The sequence below is a fragment of the Dreissena polymorpha genome, chromosome 6, assembly GCF_020536995.1.
Source record: "Dreissena polymorpha isolate Duluth1 chromosome 6, UMN_Dpol_1.0, whole genome shotgun sequence".
Classification (NCBI taxonomy): domain Eukaryota; kingdom Metazoa; phylum Mollusca; class Bivalvia; order Myida; family Dreissenidae; genus Dreissena; species Dreissena polymorpha.
In genome coordinates, this window is record NC_068360.1 from 74,709,218 (window position 1) to 74,737,203 (window position 27,986).

At 34.4% G+C, this 27,986-nt stretch overlaps 2 protein-coding genes across 2 annotated transcripts in view; one reads left to right on the forward strand and one right to left on the reverse strand.

The window, feature by feature from the left end:
* LOC127833738 (hepatic lectin-like) overlaps positions 1 to 27,986 on the forward strand; it is a 449,559-nt gene that overhangs the window by 227,364 nt on the left and 194,209 nt on the right. The window lies entirely within an intron of this gene.
* LOC127833737 (uncharacterized) overlaps positions 1 to 27,986 on the reverse strand; it is a 242,945-nt gene that overhangs the window by 169,234 nt on the left and 45,725 nt on the right. The window lies entirely within an intron of this gene.

A 27,986-nucleotide genomic window follows, 5' to 3' on the forward strand; every position in this document is an offset into this window, starting at 1 on the left:
TTTTTTTCTATGTTATTTTTATTATTTGTATCAAAACATGTTTTTAGTATGAAATACAAATTACAAATTCACGCAAAAACATTGTGTTACTTAATGTCTACAGTGTATGTTCATTACAAACAATCTGTCCTGGTTTCATTACCATCTTTAATAATTAATGACAGCTTTCTCGTGTGTTGGTTCTTCATCACCGATGGGACCATTTACATCAAGAAACTCGTAAAACGAAACTTCAATGACATCTGGATGGAGAGAGTGAGCTTTGAAGCCAGTGTGCTCAGTTATGCACTTTACCCCTGCCTCGTCCATCCTTTCCATCAGCTCTGGGTATTCTGTGCAGCATTTGCACTCAAACTGCACAAGATATGGTGTGCAACATAAACATGTACACCTGAAAATAAAAGACGTATGTCGAATGTCAATACACAAATTCCTTCCTAATCAGAACTGGTGCAAGTATCCGTTCTAATTTATACTTTATAATTATAAACCATATAACCTAGTCATATTCAACAAGCTTGTACTGTAGGATAACAATCAAATAATTATTTTGTTGTTGTTGTTTTTTCCCCGACACGTGCATGTTACAAAATTATATATTCACCAATCCGTATTCCCAACACGATGGTCGTCTTGCATCGACACAATTTTCCTCGCTGTCCGAGTCAGAAGCAGAAACATCTGACTGAATGTCTCTAAATTATGGCTAATACATGTACGGTTGAACAGAAAACTCATCGCCCGTTTTCATAATCACTATCATCTTCCATTTTTTCATAAATTTTTCTAACTTAAGTTGCTATAAATAATATATCTGAAGCCATTTATAACGCCGGTTCGTTATTGAGAGCATGAACAATTGAAGATTTGTGAAGTCACATCCGGTTTGAATGAAAATGACGAGTACATCGGAATGTGTGAAAAATCGCGACTTTTTTCTATTCGTTCTCGCCAATAACACCGTTATTGAATTGAAATAAGGTGCGAAATAGTTTAAAATGTACTAAATTCGATAAATAAAGGGGTTTTACGGGTTTTTAAAATCGCGGCACTTGATCTTTAAGAGTCATCAAAGAGATCGTCATATTAAATTATTAGAACTTGATATACACGCAAAAGTCAACATATATATCCTCATATGAAATAAAAAGGCTCTGACATAACACTAAGGTGTCAACATAGATATAATTGCGAAAAGGTCCGTTTTACGGACTTTGACAAAATTTTGAATAGTGACCCGAAGTCTACAAAGCTTTTTTCACAATCCCATAATTGGACAGCATACATGTAATTGGACTCTTGAATGCTTAATAGAGTGAAAGTCCATTTTGTTACAAAATATGCTGCCTTCTAGTCCCAGACAACTAGTGACTATTAACTACAGGTGTAATTACCACTCTAACTACTTGCAAGGAATGTATATTGACAGCTAATCCAGGTGACTGTTTGGACTTTGTAAATAGTGAAAACTGTAAGTACATCTATAAGTAACACTGACATTTATTCATCATGACAATAAGTAATTTTTGTTTAATAAGTCATTTCATAAACATAAACACTCAAGCTATAACCTTATCTGCCAATGAATGAAGGACAAAGGGCCATGATCTTGTGCCATCGTTGCCAATATTTCATCATCATTTTCACAACATCCAAGCCTTGACAACAAGACATCTGTGTCACTTTCACCATCAGCTATCTATAACCAACTATCCACAATTCAGTATTTCTGTAAACTAAGGAAAATATGTTTTTTTTATCATTGCTTTTACAATTTCAGATATTAATGCTGAATATTAGTATGCAGTGTTAGGCCAAATGGTCAGAGGCTTTACTTTAAAAATTGAAAGTGGTTTGCTGCGAGTCTGATGAAAAGGGCATTTTCAATATTACTTACTAGATATAATAGTGCGTCGGGTAATTAGCTCAAGTGGTAGAGCGCTCGCTTAGCATGTGAGAGGTAACGGGATCGATACCCGTATTCTCCATTTCATAAATATCCATTTAAAACAGTGACCAATACGTTCACCTGAGCTGAAATAATAGTTCTATTTAACTGTATAGCATTTCAGTACTCGTAATTTGTCGACACATAAGTCGCACATTGGACGCATCTTCAATTAAGGTAGCGCACCCGTAGTGGGCAACTTTCCTAATATAATGTAATGTATTATTTTCTTAATCAGCATCATTGCACTGAACTACATTGAAATTTTTAGGTAGGCTTTCCATGCTTAAACAAAACTGATTTGTTTCAAAACCTACCCCACGCTCGGCTTTTGTCCAGTTTAGTTGCACCCCTGGGGTACATGAAAGTTCCATAATTAATCCAGATTGCCAAATATGGGCATGCAGTTGGTTTGAGCAGATGCAGTAAATGTGTTTAAAGTTTAAACAAGATGAAATAAGAATTATTTTACAGACATTTATTTTTTATAAGCTGTTTTCTATGGAAAAGCGCCATGAAATGTAAGTGGTTTCAGCTAAGTAGAAATTGGGTTGGTTAAAAACAAAGTTTCATTAAATTCAAAATAGTATCATTTAAGTAATATTTTGAACTTAGTGTTTACAGATACACTATATACAGCAAAAATACCAAGAAATTGACAGATTTACCGTTGTCATTTGATTATCGGTCCGTTCACCGTTCATCTAGATGCTGCTCGGCCAGTAAATTCCTGCTCGACCAGCATCTAGATGCTGCTAGAGCATCCTTAATATTACATATCATCCTATTTTGATCATTGACTCAAATTTATTACCGAACTAGTTTTCAATACGTTTATTTGTATTCATTCGAATGTAATATAATGACTACATTTTACAAGTATTACTTGCAAACGGTCGAATACCTATAACTATAACGACATATATTACAAATTCTATTTTAGCCAATGATAAAACATGGCTTAATAAACATGTATGATAAAATCTAGAAGTAATAAATAGCTGTACTTACTTGTTTGTTTGAATTTATGTATGGGGACAATCCGTTGATGTCTCGAGTGAAATCGAATGTAATTTGATATGAATTTTAAGGGGATTTCTATTGACGCAGGTAAGATCGAAAATAAATTAAATCAAATTTTACGGGGATTTCAAATGACGCATTATTGTTTGGGATGTTCCGAATTACGTTAAAGAGTTGTTGCTGGTTACAAGATCAAGTGTTAATTGTCCGTGTAATGATTTACATTAACATGAGGATTAATTATTGTCCTGTTCAATTACCTCATGTTTGTCTATGAAAACTAATCATGACACTCCGTTAAAGTCTCAAGTGATATCGAAAGTAAGTTGATATGGATTTTTCTTGGATTTCCACTGTTCATGGCATTGTGCAAACACGGGACTGGCTCATACTGACTTAGTGACGTCACTGTACACGGTGCCTAACCAATACGGATAATACGGCCGGAAAATAAACTAGGCGAAATGCAGGATGAGCCTTTTATCCAGCGAAATATTGCCCTTTGAATTATAATTGCTTTACACGTTTAATCTTGGACACTTTTAATCCGAATAGCATGCCACCTCACATTCAGCATCCCTGTTGGGTAGACTTGCGTATTGTTATGCTAAAATAATCATTCGTGGAGATATCGCCATTTGCTTAATTATACGGCATTTTCGAATAAATGTTACTTTTCTGTGTCAGATCCAGGAACCAATGATTTTGATAATATATAGTAAACGTTGATATTTGATATGCGCTGATATGTGTTGTTATTGATATATTTTATAATGTATCTCATTGTGTGCGGTTTCCATTACATTTAAACTATTTGCGTTCCTTAAATCGTCTTCCATTTTTTTAAGTTGGCATTATTTCTATAGATCTTAACTTCTTCTTGGCGGACATATTTTTAAACAGATTAATTTTCTCTTTTATTTGTCTTTATTGTTGGAGTTCCTTTTGGCAAGAAAGTGTTTCGACCTAAGACTGGAGAAAGACAATATAAACTTTCCGCTTTATGACCTTCTTCGTTTAAATGAAGTATCTTCTTCGCAAAAATCCAATTTAGGCGGAAAGTGTCGTCCCTGATTAGCCTGTGCGGACTGCATAGGCTAATCTGGGACGACACTGTGCGCACATGCATTATGCTAAGTTTTCTCATAACACGATTCGTTTATGATAAGGTAACTATCGCCACCCGAAGAGTGTGCATGGAATCGATGGAATGTTGATAATATTACACGTGCTTCCGGCATGTTCTTTGTAGTTTATTCCTACATCATATTGTAACATTGTCACAGTGTAACGAACATACTGGTGCTATGCGCATTTCGGGAGAGAATATGGATGGGAAAATGCACGATTTTACACTCGAGTTCCTCTAGTATGCATTAATTGTTGATTAGATTGCAGCTTAGTTTGTGTGTACAGTACAGAGAGAAAAAAAGCGGTCGACCTAAAGTGCTCTTGATTGACGATTAACACTTTGTATCGCAAAGACATCAATGTCTAGCATCAGCTGAATATTTAATTAAATTGTTGTAAAGTATACCCTAATTTTGAAAATAATGAATATAACATATTGGAAAAACACATTTGAACATATTTTCATATCGAACATTATTTGGACAGTTTGTTGCTAACATATGAATTGTGATTAGCATTGTGGATGAGGTAGTCCCACTAGCACGATGATATTGATGGAATGTGTATAATTGTTTATTATGTAAATTTTACGTACATAAAACGATAGCGTAAAGAAAACAAAATGTGTGGAATAATGACAATTTCTACTTGCTTCTTCCTTGCATTGACTATACTCAACAGCACAAACCTACATGCCTATGTCATCGATAGGAACTGCAAAATGATCGAAACTTCAGTACTAAAATGTAATGTTGCCTCCGTACCTACGTCAATACCTACAGGGATTACAGACGTGATTTTAGAGGGAATTAATTGGTATACAATAGACCGATTAAAGCAATTTAATCACACTTCATGGGCAGATGTCCTGTATTTAGAGATACATTGCTGTTCTATTTGCGGAGGAAACATCCCAAACCATGAAGCATTCTATGGATTACGCAACCTTCGACATTTAAACTTGAAATGTTCGGAATCACTTAATTTTATTTACCCAAACACATTTCGCGGACTAGATATGTTGGATATGTTGGACTTGTCCGATAACTATGCCCTGGATGTAATGAATTTACTACAAGAACTATCAAGAGTAGCCTCAGGAAGTAACCAGACAACTTTACCCTCCTTGCGATGGCTGAACATAGCAAAGGTGCAATCCTACTATTCTAACACACCGGTAGCCTTAGATGCACGCTTTTTTGAAATACTGTCGAAAAGAGAGATTGAATATTTAGACCTTTCGCACTTTTACATCAAAGAACTTGACTTGATCGCTTTTAGTAAATTGTGTGGGCATCTCAAACATCTAGTCTTGAAGAACGCATCAATTATTACTAATCAAACACCACTAATCGCCGGAAACCGGTCGTGTACGTCATTGAGAACGCTGGATATTCGAAACATGAATTTCGGTTATTTAATGCATTTTATCAACCTCATACCTGGTAATGTGGATAAATCTATTATATTGATGCTCTTTATGCCTTCTATATTCCATCTATTCCCTAACGTGAACACACTGTTGATGAGTAACGTACTACATAAGGACCAATTGGTCGAGACGAACCTTACAGGGAGTGTCTTCAATTTAACCAGATATGAATTCACCTTTCGTAAAATTGATATTTCCAACAACAACCTGCGATTGTTTAATGTTTCCGTGGTCCTACATCCAAACACAAGTAAAAGTCTCAACGAAATAGACTTTTCAGGCAACGGACTAGTGTATATATCGCCCCAAGCGTTTCATTCGTCAATCTACATTCAACATTTAAATCTTTCTGGGAACAATCTAAACGAAATGGTAAAACATCATAATTCTGACTTTGAGATTCTGTTAAACCCTCTCAGAAAATTAAAGGTGTTTTCTCTATCAAACAACGGATTAACAACAGTTCCACATAACATGTTTACCAACAACTCGGAGTTACGACATCTAGATTTATCCGATAACTTTCTTTTTCAGATAGACTTTACGTTTGAACATTTAATCAAGCTTCAAATTCTAGACCTCGGCGGAAACCGTTTTAGAGTTCTTAATGTCGATATGTTTTTGCAATGTGAAAGTATCTCGCAGTACCAAAATGACACAAATAACAGTTCGTACATTGCTGGTGACAGCAATCTTGATGTCATTCTTTACAAAAATCCCATGGAGTGTAAATGTGACGACATATTTATCAGATCTGTCGAATGGATTGGGAATTCAGGATTCGTTCGTGACGATGAGCTCCTACCTGTATGTTCTCTGGACAATAAAGAGATCGTCATATCTAAAACCGCTTCGCAGAAAACTAAAGAATATTGTCATCTGATTGAAGTTCTTAGAATTGCTCTGATAGTTGGCATTGTCTCAGCTTCGATACTTTTTGTTTGTGTGATTATTGTGATTATCTGGCGCAGGAGACTCAACAAGAAAAACGCCCTGGGAAGATTTGTGAAAAAGATCAAAGTTGGCAACAAACTGAAGAATCTGATATTTCTGTCATTTTGCAAAGAGGATGGGGATAACGTTCTTGAAAGTATTTTTCCTAGAATGAAGGAGGAAGCCTCACTAGCACTTGAGTGCGACAGAAATTTGGTGTGTTGCGGAGAATTTAACTTCAAGCCTGGTGTCTCTGTATGCATTGAGGTCATGCGATGTATTGAAGAGTCTGCAGTTATCATATTTGTCGTTTCAAAAACATTTTGTCAGAAAAGCTGGTGCAAAATGGAAGTAGATACGGCGAACGCAATGAGAAAACCTGCAATTTTGCTTATGCTAGAAACGGTAAAACTGGAAGATATGACGCCCTGTATCCTTAAACTGTTTAATCGCTATACCAGAGCGTCATGGGTAAGGGATCAAAATGGCGGACACCCACATCCACCCTGGCCGGTTCTCATTAAATATGTTCTTGAGCTAGGGAGTTCCTTCAATGTCGAGAACCAAACGAGAGAAGAATATATGTCCGAACAATATGATGCGGATTCCAATGTTAATGATGTTAGTATATAGACAGATTTTAAATTAACGTTACTTGTGTGAACATAACAATGTATATGTACACAAATTAAACAAATGACACACCCGGCCCAATAGACCTTCATAGTCACCAACAAAGAAATAAACTTTGAACAAGTGATTGATATGAGAATCAAATATCAAACGTGTATATTGTGGCAATTTACGTCACTTTCACAGACAATAAACTTTATGCATTTAAGGATTTATTGATTCTTTGCATTAAAGGAAGTATTGTCCCGAGTAAGTTAATTATTGTTGAAAATGACAGCTCTTCTTGCGTCTGATCAAACTACAAACGTTGCGATTTTATATGGGAACTCGTATATGGAGAATGTCGGAAATAGACGCGTCGCGAACACTTTCTTTATATGATACATAGAGCAAGGTTGAAAAATCGGACTTTGTCTGTATTGATATAGTTTTTTCTGTGCGTTCAACTCGAATTGAATTTCGGTTCGGACTTGGTCGTTTTCAGAGAGGTATTTGGATAATGGTTCGATGTCAAGATACGATAATGTTCGGGAATCATTGATATCACAGACGCAGATAAGGCCTTCTTTGGTCGGTCTGTAGGACTCAGACAGGTGTCATTTCGGCCCATTCACTCTATGTTAAATCACAAACTTTGGAACATTCATAGAGACGTTTTGGGAGAGATTCAGGCTCGTGGGTCTTCAGATCCACGTACATGTAGATGAATTGTGCCCGTATATAAATAAAATTGAACACATGGAACGTTTCGTTTTTGACCTATCGGTCGTTATGCAGAGAGGAAGTCGAACAGCCATTGTTCAACTGTCATTACTGACCTGTTGACAATAATCTCTTAATCCATCTTCGGAGAAATGTAGTTCTACAGAACAAAGATAAAGCTTCCGTAAAAGTAGCTTGAAATGGCCCGACATCCATAGTCTCAACATAAGTACTGTTCATATAATACTAGACAGTAGAGACTCGATGAAAAAGAGACTTTTAATTGTTCAAACAAATTTTTTCAAGGCTGAAACGACCCGAAAGTGGTGATTGAACATCGGGCCGACTATCGGGAAGTAATTTCAAATGGAAAGATTGAATTGCCTGAGTTCTCAATCTATCGAAAAGAACTAAACTTAAGCTTGTTACAATCTGAAGATACGTCCTTTTCGTTCCAGAACTATGATACATTATTGATACCAACTTATTATGACAACAAACTGTTTGAAACAATAACATTATTCCAAAGTTGGTCATGGGTTCATTTTAAATGATATAATTGCCTGTCAAAATAAGTTACTAACTGGCGAAATAGTAATTTATGACACATGTAAAGTAAGTAGACCAATTGTGACACCACATTGTGACACAGATAAACATGTGTTTATTTTTATTTTACCTTTCACAATCGTTAATGCATATCTTGTTGCGTGCGCAGTATTATGCGTTTAAAGAGAATAGTGGGAGTATTTTCCCGTTATTTAACTCCTTGTTGCATGCAGACGTATTTTGGCGTCCTGCAGCCGGCGACATTTGAAAACATTATGACAAATTAATACTTTTTTATGAGTAATTTCCCCTTTTGTCACAAGGTTTTCAAAGGTTAATGATATAGAAAACAGAAGATCCAAATTTCTATCTGCAATCTAATTAAACTGTTTTAAAGTCGTCTCCTGAAAATTGTAACAGGGGCCAATGTGTTAAAACCACATTCGAGTATTGGCAACGCAATGTATGCAGTATTATATATCTTACTAGAAATTTCTCACAATTATTATATTTTGTTGTCTGCAACATTACGTTAAACCAGAAGTTGTTTGTCAAAGAGGATTTTCGACATACAGTGAACTTTCGAAATGTCGAAGTTCAATAATCCATAAAATTACTTTGAGATAACAGACATTCGAGTCATCCGATTTATATTTTGAGCATTCCCAGAGGTATAGCTTAATAGAGGTTGAAAACAATGCTGAAAGCTTATGTGATCAATTTGTTTTAATTAAGCTGTATTACATTTGTAGAAATATTCATTCGTTAAAAAGTAATATCTTATACATTTAAAACTTTAGAATGGATTTAACATTCACTTGATATATTCGATGTTTCGATATGTCCGACTTTGAAATAACAAGAGTTAAATGTACTTATGCCCTACTGCCATCACATAATACAAAGAAATGTCGAAACTTCTCAGAACCTGACAGGTGTCTATGTATGATGGAGTAAAAGGGTCTAAAAGGGTTACCTTTGTTGTTGGTAATAATCATCTGTTCTAGAAGATTCTTATGAGTACACACAACGTAGGGTTTTGATCCAAATTCAAAAAGTTAGCGATAGAAATAATCCCTGCATCTAAAGTTGCTGCAAGTGTTCATTGTATTAACATATTATTCCATGTGGTAATTTTAGACTTGTCCTATTGAAGGAGACAGTTGTTATATATCAAAAATGGCATTTTCATCTTGACGTTTTCAAGAAATTATTGTTACAAAGGAAGAAATTACATATTATAAGCAGTTTCTCGCTTTGTAACAATGATTTATTTTGCCTTTTCTTGCAAAAGCTGGGTTAAATAGAGGTGCTGAAACATTTTCTTTATCCAAAAGATCAAAAAGTTAATGTGGGTTCTTTTCTTTAAATTTAATGTATTTTTGTTATCGAGAATGGGAAGGTACCAAACATATATTTCAAAACGTTTGTTAATGACATTGTTGGAATATTTTTCATGACCTGATATAAACTTACAGTGTAACCTATGCCACAGGCATAGGTTGAAAAACAGCGTTTTATGCAGCTTTTTGTCATGTTTAATTTGACAAATAAAATTCATATGTCAATAATGAATGTATATGTATAAAAAATGTTGAGATCCCACCTTCCCCACTTCTATATAGCCCTACAACAACCACATAATAAAAATAAATTTCGGTACAGTCGATCTTTTTAATAAAGGACCACTCTTAAGCAAAGCATGAATGTCTTTTAAACCAGGTGACAGCTTAACACAGGATGCTAGGCATGCAGTAAGCTCCTAAAGGACCTTACTACATGAATAGCATCCTGTATTAAGCAGCAACCTGTCTTATAGAACACCTTGTATAGTTCTTGAAGATGGTCGTTTTATAGAAAAAGCAATCGGGATACATGTCAAAATCTGGCCAGGGTCGTAGATAAGTTGATTAAAAGGGTCTTTACAAGCCAATAACTCACCAATCGTTTAATAAATCCTATGTGGTTGGTACGCAATATGCTCAACTGTTCTAGATTATAGTGAGTACGCACAACATGGGGGTTTGATCAGATCCTATGTTGTTGGTACTGTTCATAATCATCTGTTTTAGAAGATTCTCATGAGTACGAGCAACATAGGGTTTTGATCAAAAGTGTAAAAGGTAGCGATGGTAATAATCCTTTTATCTAACCCTCAGGCAGATCAACCACCATATACTTTTCTTTTTATGCTGTCTTAATTTGCATGAAGTGTACATTGTATAAACATATTATTCCATGAGGTAATTTGAGAATTGTCTAATAGCAGGCGACAGTAGTTTCTTATAGAAAATGATAATTCCATCATGAACATTGTTACAGAGGTAGACATTGCTTGTTACAAGCAACTAAACACTTTATAACAATCGTTAACTAATACAATATAACAGATGTTTGAGTTATCAGATTTCTAACATGAGCACTTCTAATGGTTATAGTTTGAAAACAGAGTGAAAGGAATGCATAGAGTTCTTGCATTGCTTCTAACCTTTATTAAGCTGTCTCTAAACGTTGTAGATATATGCACGGGCTTAGTATTGAAAACAATATCCATTTCAAGTTTTACAAGGAAATGACGATTACATCGAGATATCCGGTAGTTTGATTTATCATTTCTATGAAGTAATAGGTTCCGAGCGGGGAACAACGTGTGTGATAAGCTTCATCAGGAAGCAAATGTTAGTTTTGTTAATAAAAATGGCGAAGGTTGGTCTGAAATCGATTAAACAAACTAATCTCGAATGTGTCTGATACGATAATTGAATAATCATTTCATTGGCGGAAGCTTTAAAAGGAAGAGATTATATTTATTAGATTAATATCGAACAGGAATTTATGCTTTGAAAATTTGATTAATTTGTATTCGTTCTCTTTACTATAATGCCATCGAGCCTCAATAGCTTAGTCGGTAGCGAGTCCGACTTGGAATATCCAATTAATTCTTAAGTTTCAACGTCCATATATTTGGGAAAATGTTTCATTTCATTCCAGCTTAAACAACGATTGTCATGAATAATAAGTTCCATAAATAGAAACCTTGCAGAATATTATTTGCAAATAGCACACACAATATATTGCATTGAAATATTTGTTGGATTGGGATTTATTGCCGGTTTCAACAGTAGTAACATCACGGCGGTCAGTACACATATCCATGCTCCTGGTAATAACTTTTTATAAACGTAAAATAACCGTTTTCAAATTTATATAAACTTATAGTATGTATCAAAAATTTAAATTCAAGTTACAAAAGGCATTGTTCATGCGATGAAAAAAGACGCACGGTGCTTTATAATTGATTGCATATTTCCATTGTTTCAGTTGATCCGCAGGCAAGCCTTTCTATAAGAATGTGTATTAGTACACACGGAATTGAGGCGAATTTAAGCGAATTTCTGTCTTCATATACAACCAAAAAGATGAAAAAAACACAATTAAGCACACTTTAAAACGTGTGAATAGTGTATAGGAACATTATATATATATATCGATATCAGTCGTTAGTTTGTATATATGTTTAAATGTGTATTATGTTTTTTCTATCTTTCTTGTCTACTCGCTGTTTCTATCGACGCTGTATAATGTTTTAAGTGACTTAAAGGCCCTGCGCAGCCGTATGTTAATATAAATTGTGTGCAATGCTACTGTATATCGTTGTTTGCAAGTCAGTATAATAAACCAGAACTTACTCATTTAGTACAGAACAGTATTATTTTTTTCCAAGCCATGGACTGCTCTCCAGATGAAAACAATTCTTCAGTGGTGAGAGACGAACAAATCATGCCATACTGTTTCCATTAAACCTCTAAAAGAACAGAGGACCCCGGGTCGGTTTTGAAAGAGTCAGATGATATCATTGCGTAGCCGTGTTACTAAGGATACACATGTTCCCATTCCAATTCCGGAAATGTATGCCTAGTGCTGCAAAACAGGAAAGATACTTCTCTTTTAATTGTTAAAAAATACAGCTGTATGCAGGTTGAAAACAATTGCTGAAAGCACCTACAGGAACTTTCAACATTGTTTTCAATCCGTTTGAAGCTATAACCCATAGAGGTCCTCGAATGTCTGCTATTAAGAAGTTATTTATCTGGTTTATTGAATTGCGACATATCGATAATTTAATGGAAATAGCCCATCCTGCTTTATAGGTGCGAACTATGGGGCCATGGCAATAACGAAGTCATAGAACGCGTCCAATTTTTTAAAGTATATTCTCTAACTTAAACAGATCCACGCCATTTTGTATACGGAGAAGCCCTTTGCAAATTGATATAGAAACCAGGATCATCTCATACTGGACAAAACTAACTAAATACGAGCCAAACACTTCATTACATATATCAATCAATCAATAGTTTATTTGCATATAAGGCCTCCGGCCCAAACACAATATATACATCATCATAATAATAATACACAACATGTGGTTATGGTCATAACAATACAATATGTGTATGATAATATGAACATTATTATCTGTACATGTCCATCAACTGATCTCTCTCTTTAAATGAGTTATATATATACATGGCAATGTTTCGTATTAACCTTTCATTTTCAGTAGACATCAAATCATAGAATTTCTCTACAGTTGGATGTTGAATATAGTGCAATGGTATATACATAGAGCGAAGATTAGTATACAGAGGACATATCAGCATAAAATGATACTCATCTTCGATGAGTGTTTCACAATATATACATACACGATATTCTTTATCTATATTCAAATGTCTTCCCTTTTCTATCATGAGGTTGTGTGATGAACTTCGGAAATTTGCAAAACATTGTCTAAACTTGTTAATATCTATAACATTTATATACTTTTCCTCTTCAAAACACTGTTTAAACATTATATGACACAATTTGCTATTCTCTCTACACCTAGCACTCCAATTTTGCATAGCTTGATCTTTCAGCTTTTGTTCATATTGTAATAAAAACAGTTAAGGGTGTATAACATTTTGCTCTTCCCAGACATAACCATAACCATGTCTATATAAGTTAAGCCTAACATCACAAGCTCAGTTATTGAAGCCTAGATTATCAAAGTACATAAGCATTTCATAGCATAGTCTGGGATATCTATTTCTAGGTAGATCTAATAATCGTAACCAATATTTAAAATAACGTTTAGATGAATACATATACATAGGGAATCTACCGGTATCTCCCAGTATGGCATCATTACATGCTGTTTTATTTACATTCAAAAATCTTTTACATGCATATATTTGCAATGATTCTATACATTGAGGGTGTTTAAGGCCCCATAACTCTGAGCCATATAACATTACAGATGCAATCTTTGAGTCAAATATCTTGAAAAAAGTTTTATATGGCACACAGGATAAATGCTGAAAAGAGGTTAAAATACATATAAGAACCTTCTTAGCCTTGGAAGACATAGTCTCAGCCATTTTGTACATAGACAGTCTATTAAAAAAATGTATACCAACATATGTAAAACCATTAACAATATCTAGTCGACTGCTATTGTATGTCCATTTTTCTCTTACTGCTAATTGGCCACCACGTTTAAACACAAGTATTTTGGTTTTATCAATATTAACTGTAAGTTTGTTTTGTGTACAAAATTCATAAAAAATATTTAATTGTTTTTGCAAACCAACAACAGTATCGGAAATAAGGGCTATATCATCAGCAAACATTAACATGAATATTTCAACAGTATCAGGGAATAATTGGATTCCTCTGGTATTATTATTGTTAAACATTGTATACAATTCATTGATAAACATTACAAATAAAATTGGGCTTAAGCTACACCCCTGACGAAGTCCAACAAGACATGAAAATGTATTAGATACTCCTTCATCTGACCGAACACATGCTTTAACAGATGAATAAATTTGTTGTATAGCTTCTTACAAATGATCCTTGACACCATTTTGCTTCAGTACATTATACAAAATACTCCGATTTACTGAATCAAATGCTTTCTGGAAGTCTATGAAAGCCACATATACAGTTTCACCTTTCATGATTAGATATTTATTAACAATGGAATATAAGATAAAGGCATTATCCACAGTTGTATATCCAGCTCTAAATCCAGCTTGAGCTTCTGATAGCCTACTATATGCTTCAGCATGAAATGTCAATCTTTTAGTAATAATTGCAATGTATACTTTACTAAATACATCTAACAATGCTATACCCCTGTAATTATTTGGATTATTTAGACTACCTTTTTTGGGCAAAGGTATGATAATTGACTTTGCCCAACAATCTGGAAATTCACCTCGTGTAAAGAGCCTCTGAAACAGTTTACGTACATAAGGTAATAATGCACTAGCGCCATAAATTAATTGTTGTGGTATAATATTGCCTCCATGTGCTTTCTTCATATTAAGTGATTTGATACTGTGCAATATTTCTTCATCTGTAATATCAGAATTGAAAATAAGCTGTTCAATTTCATCAAAATGCATGTTTACATCAAAATTATTATCAACATTTTCATATCTGACCTTTTCAGTATTATCATTCGAAAATTATGTACTAAAGTGTTCAAACCATTTATCCAGCGATATATCAGCTTCCGATTTTGGTTTGCTTAAAACCTTTTTGATTTCACACCAAAACTTTCGTGAATCATTTACAGAACTCTCTACATTTTGCAAATACTTTTTATTGAATAACAAGCGTTTTTGTCTGCATACTTTTTTATATTTGCATTTACTCTCTATATAGTCGTTCAAATTTTGATCAGACCTCTGCAACCTTAACCTTTTTAACAGTTTTCTAGTGGTTTGTTTTGCTATTTTACATTCTCGGTCAAACCATTCATTTGTCAATTTTTGCTTTTTTCTTTTTACCTTTTGAAACTGAACACTACTATTTCCAATAGCTGCTTCAAACTCGTATAAATCTGTATTTATATCAGTGTTCTGATCTGATATCATTGTATCTAAGGCGCTAAAACTACCTTTAAGAATATTTTCTGACAAACAATTTAAGTAATCTCCACAGTTATCATTTTTCAAATCGCAAAAAGGACTTCATTTCTCAAGTTATTTATCTTACTACTACACTGTTTTGTTTTTATCCCAATGGATATAGGCAAATGGCTACTTTCTGTGTTAGGTTGTATTTCAAACATTGTAACAAGGTCATAAATATTTCTCGACACAAAAAAATAATCTATAATGCTACAGCCATTTTGATTTATAAATGTAAACCCTTCACTTCCAACACCAAGACGCCCATTTACAATATAGCATGAAAACACTTTACACAAATCTAGCAGTTCATGTCCAAATTTATTTGTTTTTGTATCCTGAGAAATCCTATCCACTCCTATATCATTATCAAAAATATGATTATATTCGTTTAGCTCAGGAATATTATCAGAACAAGTTGTATAATCAGTGAGACTAGCTGTTCGGGCATTAAAGTCACCGCTTAAAAGTAGCTCTAAATCTAGCAAATTATTTTCAATCAAAAGTTGTTCCAGTTGTTGAAACCCTGACATAGTTAAATTTGCATAAAAGGGTGAGGCTTCGGGAGGAAAATATAAAGACACATAAAGTACATCTCTGTCTAAGGAAAACAAGGACTTGTCTATAAGTAGCATCAAACCAAAACTAAACTCATGACATACACGTTTAAAAAAAATTCGATATGGAGTTCTTCACAAAAACTGTTACTCCACCCATTGGCCTTCCACCTACAAGTGAGTGTTGGCGTCACATGAAAAAACAGTATAATTCAAAACAAAATTGTTACAGTACTCTGAGTCACAATCCCAAGTTTCTTGAATACCAATAACATCAAATTTTTGTAGAGTATCAATAATATCATATGAGAACAATTTTGACTTTAGTCCTTCAATATTCCAGGATAAAAAAGTTAATAAGTCCAGTCAAAAGTGTAGGGCTTTGGCCATCATCCTATTTTCGAGAAACCGCTGTCCCTTCCTCAGTTGTACCTGCCTCCATATCTGCTTCAGACTCCTCCCGATTCTACTCCCCAAACCTCCGTGCTCTCTTAAATACCCTCGAATTACCACCAAAACTGTCATTTGATGTCTAAGGATCAGGTTTAAAGGTCACAAGTTTACCAGTTTTAAAGTAGCCAATTAGACCTCTTAATCTTGCTTCTTAAACTTGCTTTCTTTGAAGGAATGATAAGTCATTTGACAGCCTTATACCCTTTCTTCTTAACGCGTCTCTAAATTTGAAAAGCTCAAACTTATCATCACTATTTTGAAATTTGGCTATAATCATTCTTGGTTCCTCATCCTTACTTTCGCCTACTCTTTTAGCACTTATCAAAGAATTCTCATTAAACAGGTCAGGTTTACCGATAACATCGAACACGTTCTCAACTATAAAAGACTCCAAAGATTTAATATCAGACTCGTTATCATCAAGGCCGAATATTCGTAATGAAGGTTTAAGTCTCTCCGATTCCATTAAATAAAACTGTATCTCCATATTAGCAAGTCGTTCCTCCTTTAGGTCATCAGCAACAGACAATGCAGCGACATCAGAATTAAGTGTCTCTTGTCCATGTTCTAGGCAATCAACCTTTAATTGTATAGCAACTAGTACTTCTCTCAGGTACCTTAATTCTTTCTGGACACAATTCACTTGATTTTAACACCTTTTATTTCATTCTTAGTTTCTGCAATAGCCTGAAGAATTAATTGTGTATTTTCATCTGGACTTGGAGCGGGACCAGGATTCGTTTCGACATCAGCAGACAAAGTCAATAAACGTTTGAAATAATATGCAGAATTTGATCCGTATGAAATACAGGACGGAATATCTCCACGCATAGTTCCACACATTGACGTAGCATTCCATGAGTATATGTACGTATCCGGCACTGCAAATGTATCTACGAACCGTGTATGCGACAGTACGACTCCATACCCAGCTAACACACTAAACAGTGCATACAAACTACAAGCTAGTGCACTTAGGTGTATATCAGATCCTTTGGTAAATTTCTTATATTTACCATATTTGGGCCGTTTCTTGTGTATTTTGCAGCTTAATCCAAAAGCACCAATACGAGCGCGGTAAATATTTAAATCGACTCCCATTGTTTTGAAGATTTATTTTGCAGATTTAAATGTATTAAATGATGACCATTATCTGCTTCCGTAGAATTTTTATTTAACACTCGCACAGGTACAGGGGTCCACCTCTATTATGTAAAAATCAATAGCCAGTAGTCAGTATATCACACAATAGAAGGTATTGTATAGAGGTAAAATGAAGTCAAGCGTTACGTATACAGGTATTTAAACTTGATAAAATATTCTGAACTCACAGTTTCTTATATCCAATTATTTCCAAAACTGTCCAATATTTCAATTTTTCACAAACACCTTGCTAAAGTCAGCAGTTAGCTCGTCAGTTCCATATAAGTTTCAATTTGCAACACTAAATATTTCCATTTAAATTCCCAGCTTTTATCAGACAGTAAAATGTGCTGACCATGTGCTGACCATAACCACAACTCTACTCCCCTATCAATATATCAATATATATAATATGTAAATCAACACTTACACAGCAGGTGAAAAGCACCTTATTTGATTGGATCGAAGGCACCAAAGGAATCTTCAATAAATAAGCTTGATAAATATTTGGGAAAGTCATAATTACCCAAATAAGACATGGATCAAGTTAACTGTAGCAGAACTTAAAACACGTCTTTATAAACCTATGGTACAGTATAATTGAAAATAACAATAGTTGTCAGACATATAAGTTAATAAAAAAAGATCTCAGGCTTTGAAAAATATCTAATAGAAATCCCCCAACCATTATTAACATACATGGCCTAGTTTCATTCAAACTTCTTTTAATGTGTTTGTAGCTTTATACAATATATGTTTTATTAGGGAAAAGTTTAGTATTACTGTTTCCTCACAAATATCATAACTACAACGAAAATTTGCGATTCTGAAACTATTTTATTTTTAGTTTTCCAATCTACCAGCACGTAAAAAGGCCCTTTTAATGACCTTACTGTTTCCTCACAAATATCATAACTCCAACGACAATTTGCGATTCTGAAACTATTTTATTTTTAGTTTTTCAATTTACCAAAACGTGAAAAGGCCCTTTTAATGACTGAATCGTCATCATCATCATCATCATCATCATCATCATCACCATCACCATCATCATCATCATCACCACTATCATTATCACCACCACCGCCATCATCATCATCACCATCATCGTCATAGTCGTCGTCGTCTTCGTCGTCGTTCTTTTCCTCGTCCTGCTCCTCCGCCTCCACCCTCTCCTCCTCGCCCTCCTCCACCTTATCGTCATCGTTATTATCATCATAATCAGCAGCAGCAGCAGCTGCAGCAGCATCGTCATTATTGTCATCATCATCATTAGCAGCAGCATCGTGATAATCATAAACAACATCGTTATAGTCATCGTCGTCGTCATCATCATCATCAGCAGCAGCATCGTCATCGTCATCATCATCATCATTATCATCATCATCATCATCACCGTCGTCGTCGTCGTCGTCGTCATCGTTATCATCTTCGCCATCGCCGTTTTCATACTACAAACGCGTTTCCACGAAGTTAAATGATACTGTTAATTTGCAATAGCAATAACAACAGTAACCAAGAACAATTTCAGCAACCGTAAAACCTATCGCTCAGCTTATTTTTGCACTGTATTCGGATGATTCTCTTTTTTTCATGACTTATATCAAATCTTATTTATAAATAGAGTTTGCTGCTTAAGGTATGTATAACTCAATAATAATGAATTGATAATATTGAGAAAGAAAAATGTTCACAATTTCATGTACCCGTCTTAGATGCAGTATTTGACCATTTCAATGTGTCGCTAAAAATATTCATTACACATTTAGTCCAAAAAGTGTTACGAGTTGCTATGGGAACTGTATCGGTTTTATAATCGCATTCCGATAAGAATGGTGTCAGTATGAGTGCCTGTTGAATTTCTACGCTTTATTGCAATTCATAAAAATATCGATAAGGGTACCGGTATATGTACTCTAGACACACTCTGTTATCCAAACAATCCTTGTGATCATAAACAAATAATAAATGAAATATAAATGAAATTTAATTACAAAAATGGTATTTTCCTTATTTGCTGTTGCTAGTTATCAGCATAGCAGCAAAAGCTTTTAAATATAAATTTAAATTATTTAAATTAATAGCACGCTCAAAGATTAGAAGTTTATCTGAATATGTCAGCACAAACATCTTTATGTTTGTTCTAGATTTTTAGAAAGCAACAAAAGGACAGAGCTGTGGCAGTTTTCTGATTGTGCTTGAATAGTTGTTATTGTTATTGCTGTTATTGCCCAGCATCCAACGCCCCTGGGATTCTGCGCGTACTGATAACCGTGTGCCCTCTAGGGACACTCCACAGTCCAATAACCATAGTAGGACCACAGCAGACAGCAACCATAGCCATTAGGCCAGTGGGGGGACAGAACCCTCATCCAACCTGAAAGTAAACACCATAAAATTAGGAACTTTAAATGTTAGCGGCATCAAGAAAAGACTAAATTACCAGGAATTCACTGATTTCATAGGTTGTTATGATATATTTTGTATCTGTGAATCTCACACTGATACACACGATATTATAAAGATAAATAACTATGATTATTTTGCGAACCATAGAAAGCAAGAATATAAACGCAAGTCTGGTGGCATTGGTATATTTGTTAAAGACAAGCTTGTACCCTCAATTAACATTTTAAAGTCAAATTGCGAATATGCCCTTTGGATCTCTATTGATAAATCTCTAACGATGCTTGACGAAAATATTGTCATTGGTGCTGTATACGTCCCACCCGAAAACTCTAAATTTTTTAACGACGATGAATTTATGACCTTTGAAAATGAAATCTCCCAGATATGTAGTGACCATAAATATGTAATTCTTGCAGGTGATTTCAATGGCAGAGTAGGCAGCATGAAAGATTACATAACCACTGACCCACATTTAAATGACATTTTCGATATCGATGACGACATACAGAGTCAACTAGACAAATACAAAACTCTTGAAAAATTATCCGTCCCACTTGCCCGCACCTCTCAAGACCATCGAACGAATGCACATGGCCTCCGTCTTATAGACTTATGTAAGAACAACAACATTTTCATTCTAAACGGTAGACTAACCTCTGGAAATAATCACGATATGCTTACATTCAGAAATAAATCCACAATAGACTATGTTATTGCCTCATCTGATTGTTTCTATTTTGTTTCGGAATTTCAAATCATTGAAACTGACCCAATATTCTCGGATGGCCATAATGCACTCTCATGGTCAATAAATATATCACATAGCAATCATCCAAATATAACTCCAAAAAGTAAAACTCACACCAATCAAAAACCAAAATGGAAACCTGATCTCGCCAGCCAATTTGTTAGCAATATCAACCCTAATGCGATTGACCAAATACTTAACCAAATGGATACTTACCCCAAATCGCAGCAGACCATAGAGCACATAACTGATGAGCTGCAATCAGTCTTCCATCAAGCATCCACCAGCACCTTCCCTGAAAATAAAACACATTTTCAAAATAACCATTCAGCTAACAATAAACCATGGTTTGGTCCTCAATGTTTCAAAGCACGCAAAAAGTATCACACTGCCAAAAAAATTTATAATAGCAACAAAACCACATTTAACAAAAAAGAAATGACGAACGCCAGCAAAAAATACAAACAAACAATGAACCACCATATTAATGCAAACAAACAAAACATGTCAAACAAACTTCGATCAATGTCCGACAAAAACCCCAAACAATATTGGTCATATCTTAACAAACTAAAACCAAAATCAAAAATAACAACTACACCAACTCTAGAAGAATTACAGGAACACTTCAAAGAACTAAATACAAACACTATCAATGACAACCGTTTCAATGACACAAACGACCAATCACATTATACAAGCACCACACTTAATTCCACAATCACCAAAGAAGAAATAGAAAAATGTATTTCAAACCTTAAAAACTCAAAAACTCCTAGCCCATTTGACAACATTCTTAACGAATACATAAAGTCCACAAAACATCTACTTATGCCTGTTTATTGCAAACTATTTAACTACATACTAGAAACCGGGTTCATCCCACAAAGTTGGCTCAATGGAATTATAATACCCATATTTAAAAACAAAGGTGACCCTAAAGATCCTAGTAACTACAGACCCATAACTATCCTCAGCTGTCTTGGCAAACTTTTTACTTCAATACTTAACAACAGATTAACTAAGTTCTTAAATGAAAACAATATCTTAGATGAATATCAAGCTGGCTTTAGAAATGGCTATTCCTGCTCTGATCACATATTTACACTTCACTCACTAATTGAATTAATAAAAAAAAAAGAAACAAAAACTTTACTGCGCATTTATTGACTTCTCCCAAGCCTTCATAAAGTCTGGCGTACTGGCCTCTGGCACAAACTAATCAAACAAAATATAACAGGTAAATTTCTCACTTTAGTTCAAAACATGTATAGCAACATCAAATCTAGTATCTCACTTAACGGTAACATATCTGAACCATTCATATCAGAAATTGGCGTAAGACAAGGTGAAAACCTGTCCTCTCTCCTATTTTCCCTCTTCCTTAATGATCTGCAAACACATATGCACCTCCAAGGCTCAAACGGCATAGAACTTACAAATCCTGAAGACCTAACTTTGTGGCTAAAACTACTTATATTACTTTATGCTGATGACACTGTTATCATTTCTGACTCAAAAACTGACTTCCAAAATAGCTTAAACATTTTCCATGATTACTGCGAGAATTGGCATTTAAAAATAAACCTCAGCAAAACTAAAATTATAATCTTCGGTGCTAGACAACTTCAAAACTTTCATTTCACACTAGGCATCCATCCCATAGACATAACTGACCGTTACCACTACCTAGGGATAACACTCTCAAGCAATGGCTCTTTCCTAAACGCAAGAAAACACCTAGCTGAACAAGCAACAAAAGCAATGCACCTATTATATATCAGAGCAAACAACGCAGAACTTCCCATAGACTTAATCCTTAAACTTTTCGACCACACAGTGCTACCAATTTTAACATATGGTTCAGAAATATTTGGTTTTGAAACCATAGACATTCTGGAGAGAGTACACAACAACTTCCTCAGAAAAATTACTAAAGCCAGAAAATCTACTCCTATATCTTTTCTATACGGTGAACTTGGCAGGCATCCAATTGCAATCAATATTAAAACTCGTATGATCTCCTTCTGGTGTAGAACTCTTCAAGGAAAAGAACAGAAAATATCACATCAGATTTATAAGTACATGATGAACCTCCCAAACTCAAATTTTAAGTGGTCAAACAAAATAAAAGAAATACTCACATCAGTTAACCAAAGTAGCATATGGGATAATCAGTTTCAAATAAACCAAATTAATATCCACCGCTTAGTTAAATCACAGTTACTAACTCAGTTCAAAACCCAATGACACCACCAATTACAGCAAACACACAAAGGACAAATATATACCAGCTTCAAACAATCACCATCCCTTGAAAACTACCTTATTAAACTCACCAAAAAAGAATACATTTACCTATTCCAATTCAGGACTGCTAACCACTGGTTTCCAGTCGAGACAGGCCGATACGACGGAACCCCATTTGAAGATAGAGTCTGCAGGCTATGTAATTCGGGTCAGGTTGGCACCGAACACCACTACCTCCTTAATTGCGATTTCTTTGATACTGAAAGAGAACAATTCCTAGGTAATGACACACATAATGCTTCTCTTAGCTCATTCTTATCATCAGAATCCTTACCTTTACTTAAAAATACAAGCAAATTTATACGCTTTATATTCAGTAAATTTAAACGCTAACAAAGATTCAATACAAGTACACATTTGTTTATAAATACAAATGCCACCAGACCACCAAATTATAGTATATGTTCTACTACAGTGCACTAATTGACTGTTAGTTTTTTTGTTAAGTCTCGATCTAATGCGTTATTATGTACTTGGAAATGAATTTCATTTCAAAATTAAATAGTCTCCCTTTAATGATAATAACTACATTACTGCTTCTTTAAAGAGTCTACTTTTTTTCTTACATCCGTTTACTACTGTATAATCTGTGGTTACCTACTTGAAATTGAATAAATTCAATTTACATGCCACATTCTCAGTCTTATATACATGTATGCTTTACCGTTATAAACATTAATTGTTAAGCACGAGGAACATTTATGCTTATAAGTTATATTTAATTACTTATTAATACTTAATATGTGTATCAGTGTGAGAAATGTACATAAATTTGCTATATTCTTAATTTCATTCGCTAGTTGATGATTGTATTATATTAATTCGGTTGGGTTTCTCTAATAATGTTATATATCATGAGGAAAATGTATGCTTATAAGTTATATTTAATTACTTGTTAATACTTAATATGTGTACCAGTGTGAGAAATGTACATAAATTTGCTATATTCTTAATTTCATTCGCTAATTGATGATTGTATTATATTAATTTGGTTGTGTTTCTCTAATAATGTTATATATCATGACTATGTGTACTTTTGCATCATTGTGATATGTTAAAAATCTGTACATATATTTATTTGCTTTTCATGACCATGGCTTCTTAAACAAATACTTCCTCGGAAAACCGGCCAAAAATTTATAGAATAAATTGCAATAATAATAACCAGTTTATTACTTATTACAATTTCCTTTTGCTAGTGATTTTTATAATTCTGTACCATTTCTATCTACAAATTTGTTTTTTTTTTAAATAGCCGACTTATACCACCAGTATAATAGAAAGTTGACTGTAGTTACCTACTTGAAATTAAATAAATTCCATAAATTCAATTTACATGACACATTTTCAGTCCTATGTACATCTACACTTTACCGTTAAAAACATTAATTGTTAAGCATGAGGAACGTTTATGCTTATTTAATTACTTGATAATACTTAAAATGTGTATCAATGTGAGAAATGTACATACATTTGTTATATCCTTTATTTCACTCGCTAACTGATAATTTATATATCATGACTACGTCTACTTTTGCATCATTCTGATATGTTAAAAATCTGTACATATATTTATTTGCTTTTCATGACCCTGGCTTCTTAAACAAATACTTTCTCGGAAAACCAGCTAAAAAAAAAGAAAAAGAAAAAAAAAAAGAATATATTGCAATAATAATAATATCAGTTTATAACTTATAACAATTCCTTTTGCTAGTGATTTTCATATTTTTGTACCGTCTCGATTCACGAATTATCGTTTTGTTTTAAATAAGCCGACTCATACCACCATTATAATAGTAAGTTGACAAAAAATCACCTCTTGATACCGCTTAGGCCTTGCTCATTCCTTTTGCATGCAGTACACACAATTTGCTTAATCCTAACGGTAGTACCTTATCTATTGTGTCCTTGAGAAGTACAGCTATCATGGCCTTGGGTTGCTCTGACATTATCCATTCGCCCATTGGCAAATTTCATTGTGCGGGTGCAGTCGAGCGAATAAATCACGAAAAAACATGTCTGCAACTATTCCGAATACAGAAATTAAAGCTACCAACTGCAAGTTGCATTATCGCCTTAAACGCACTGTTTTAACCTGCACTTTTTAAATAAACATTTTTCTTTCCTGAAAACTGCTATCGGTAACAGCGCGTGCAAAGTTAAGTGACGTGTGAACAAGACAACCCCGCATAATTAAGGTTAAAGATCACTAATAATATTAGAATCCTCGACAAATTAGGCTACACAATTACGAACCGTTATTTCATTCTCATGCATTGCTCACTATGTATGATAATCTGGTGTTTTTTGTAATTGATTAACTTTTCCCACATTCTCGTAGTCAATATCTTTATATATGCTCATTCTGATTACCCCCACCCTCGCTGGATAATATGTGCTGTTGTTGCTAAATTATCGGAAGTCAAAATATTGTTATAAAAATTGTACTTTGTTATATTGCCCTTATTGTATATGTTATATACTTGGGTGAAAATAAAAGTTCTGTTCTGTTCTGTTCTGTTGTTGTTGCATTAATAGTGTCATTAGTTTTTTTTCCACATGAGTTATTCCAGTCTCACAATATATTGGCATATCATTCACTATCTTGTATCAACATCTTTTTAATCAGCTGACTAATTAATGACATTGCAATATTTTAATAATGAGTAATCAACACAATTGACTTTATGTATGTTTATCTGTTCATCCATATGATCATTTATAGTTTAGGGAAAAATAAGTTTATATTTTATATTTTACAAATGGTTCAAATATAACCTGCTTTATCTATATACTGTAATTATTCTAAGTTTCCGGACACTTTAAAATATTGTTTTTCGTGTCCGCAAATTTAAATACGAAAAACATTTAGAGACAAGTATGTTATGTTTGCTTGTCATTTATTTCATTGAAGTAGAAATAATACATCACTGTACAATAATTTTATTGTGTTTTACTCTTCGTTAATTGCTTTAAAATAAAAACAACTTAACGTCTTTGCAATCACCTGAAATAATATATAAAAAGTAAAAACATTAAACATTTGGCTTTCTTAATTCGATATTATTTCCAACGCACAATAACGCAAATGAAATGGCCGATTGCCCTGAGGAATGAAACTGCCAAGTTTGTATTACTTTCATGAAAGTTTAAAACGGTTGTAAAAATACATAATCGATGGGTCACCAGATGAGCGAAAACAGGGCCAAAATCTGATAACATAGCTCTGTTTAATTGACTGTCCGAAAATCCGTATGTCAGAAAATTTAGACTCGTGAAAAATAAATATTTTGGCTAAACAAGGAGATATGGTGTTAAATACACACAAAAACAACATACATGAACGTGACAATTTGTACATAACAATATCATACAATGCAATAATTATCAGTTTTAAAATGCCCTATGGTTAAAGTAAACCGAACAACTTATTTACTGAATGCGTAGGATAATTGCTGTCAATTTAACATTTCACACGTTCCTCTTAATTGGATCGTAACAGTGATCAATACGTTTTATCACGGAGCGTATATTGAGGCCGTGGTTTTATATAGCGGTGATAGCTTAAATTTCTGTTGTTATGAAATACACGACTTAGTCAAGTATATTTAACAGTTAATTTATTTGACTTTATATTGTTTTACTATTTATTCTCCTATTAATTTACAGCTGTTGATGATGAAAAAAACCCGTCTAATATCTCTATCCAAACATAAATTCTGATTATAAATAGCAACACCCTAAGACAATAAGTCAAATGTGATATTTAAAAGATTTTATATGAATCTACACACATGGTAAAACTAGTTTATTATAATTCAATAATGAGTTTCGTTCCCAAGTGTTTATTTATTAAGTCTGGGCATTGAAGCCCGCTCCCTCCGTAACAACCTTATTTTTAATGGACTGCCTGAGTCTGTAGGTACGGAGGATTGTGTTCAACCCATCCGAGAGTTCCTGACAAGCAAACCCAATATGACTCTTGCTTTACACAGTTTAGTTGAAGCCAGGAGAATTGGTCGGCGCATCGTTGCCCGTTCACAAGGAACCATTCGCGGTCGGGCGATGCTTGTTACATTGTCTGACCTGCGCTATGTCAATGAAAGCATGGACAGTGCAACTGTTGAACAAGGGACAAAATTGTCACAAAACCAGGTTTTCATTGTGAAAAAAAAATCTGATAAAGGGAGAAAACTCAAACTGAACTTTTGAAATGACCAAAAAAAATTAACCCCCTTTGTAATTTTTTTTTTTTAATCTATTTTTAGTCGTGGCGACCTTGACATTGGAGATATTGACGTGATTCTTTCGTGGGACACACCGTCCCATGATGGTGAACAAATGTGCCAAATGATTTTAAAATCTCACAATGAATGACATAGTTATGGCCAGGACAAGCTCATTTATGGCCATTTTTGACCTTTGAACTCAAAGTGTGACCTTGACCTTGGAGATATCGACGTAATTATTTCGCGCAACACACCGTCCAATGATGGTGAACAAATGTGCCAAATGATTTTAAAATCTGACGATGAACGACATAGTTATGGCTCGGACAAGCTCATTTATGGCCATTTTTGACCTTTGAACTCAAAGTGTGACCTTGACCTTGGATATATCGACGTAATTATTTCGCGCGACACACCGTCCAATGATGGTGAACAAATGTGCCAAATGATTTTAAAATCTGACAATGAACGACATAGTTATGGCCCGGACAAGCTTATTCCGCCAGCCCGCCAGCCCGCCAGCCAGCCAGCCCGCCAGCCCGCCAGCCAGCCAGCCCGCCAGCCCGCCCGCATTCGCCAATCTAATAACCAGTTTTTTCCTTCGGAAAACCTGGTTAAAAACACTCACTTCGGAATATCGCGAGACTATCCACGTGAAATAAGTGAAGCACGCAAGGATCTGTGGCCTGATTTTAAGGCGGCTCGTGACAAATACGGCATGAAGAACGTGAAGATGCTATTCCCGGCGGCACTATCTGTTCACGGCGAGGTTATCAGGAACTTGTTCCCCGATTGGCATAGTGTATTTCGCGGTTCCA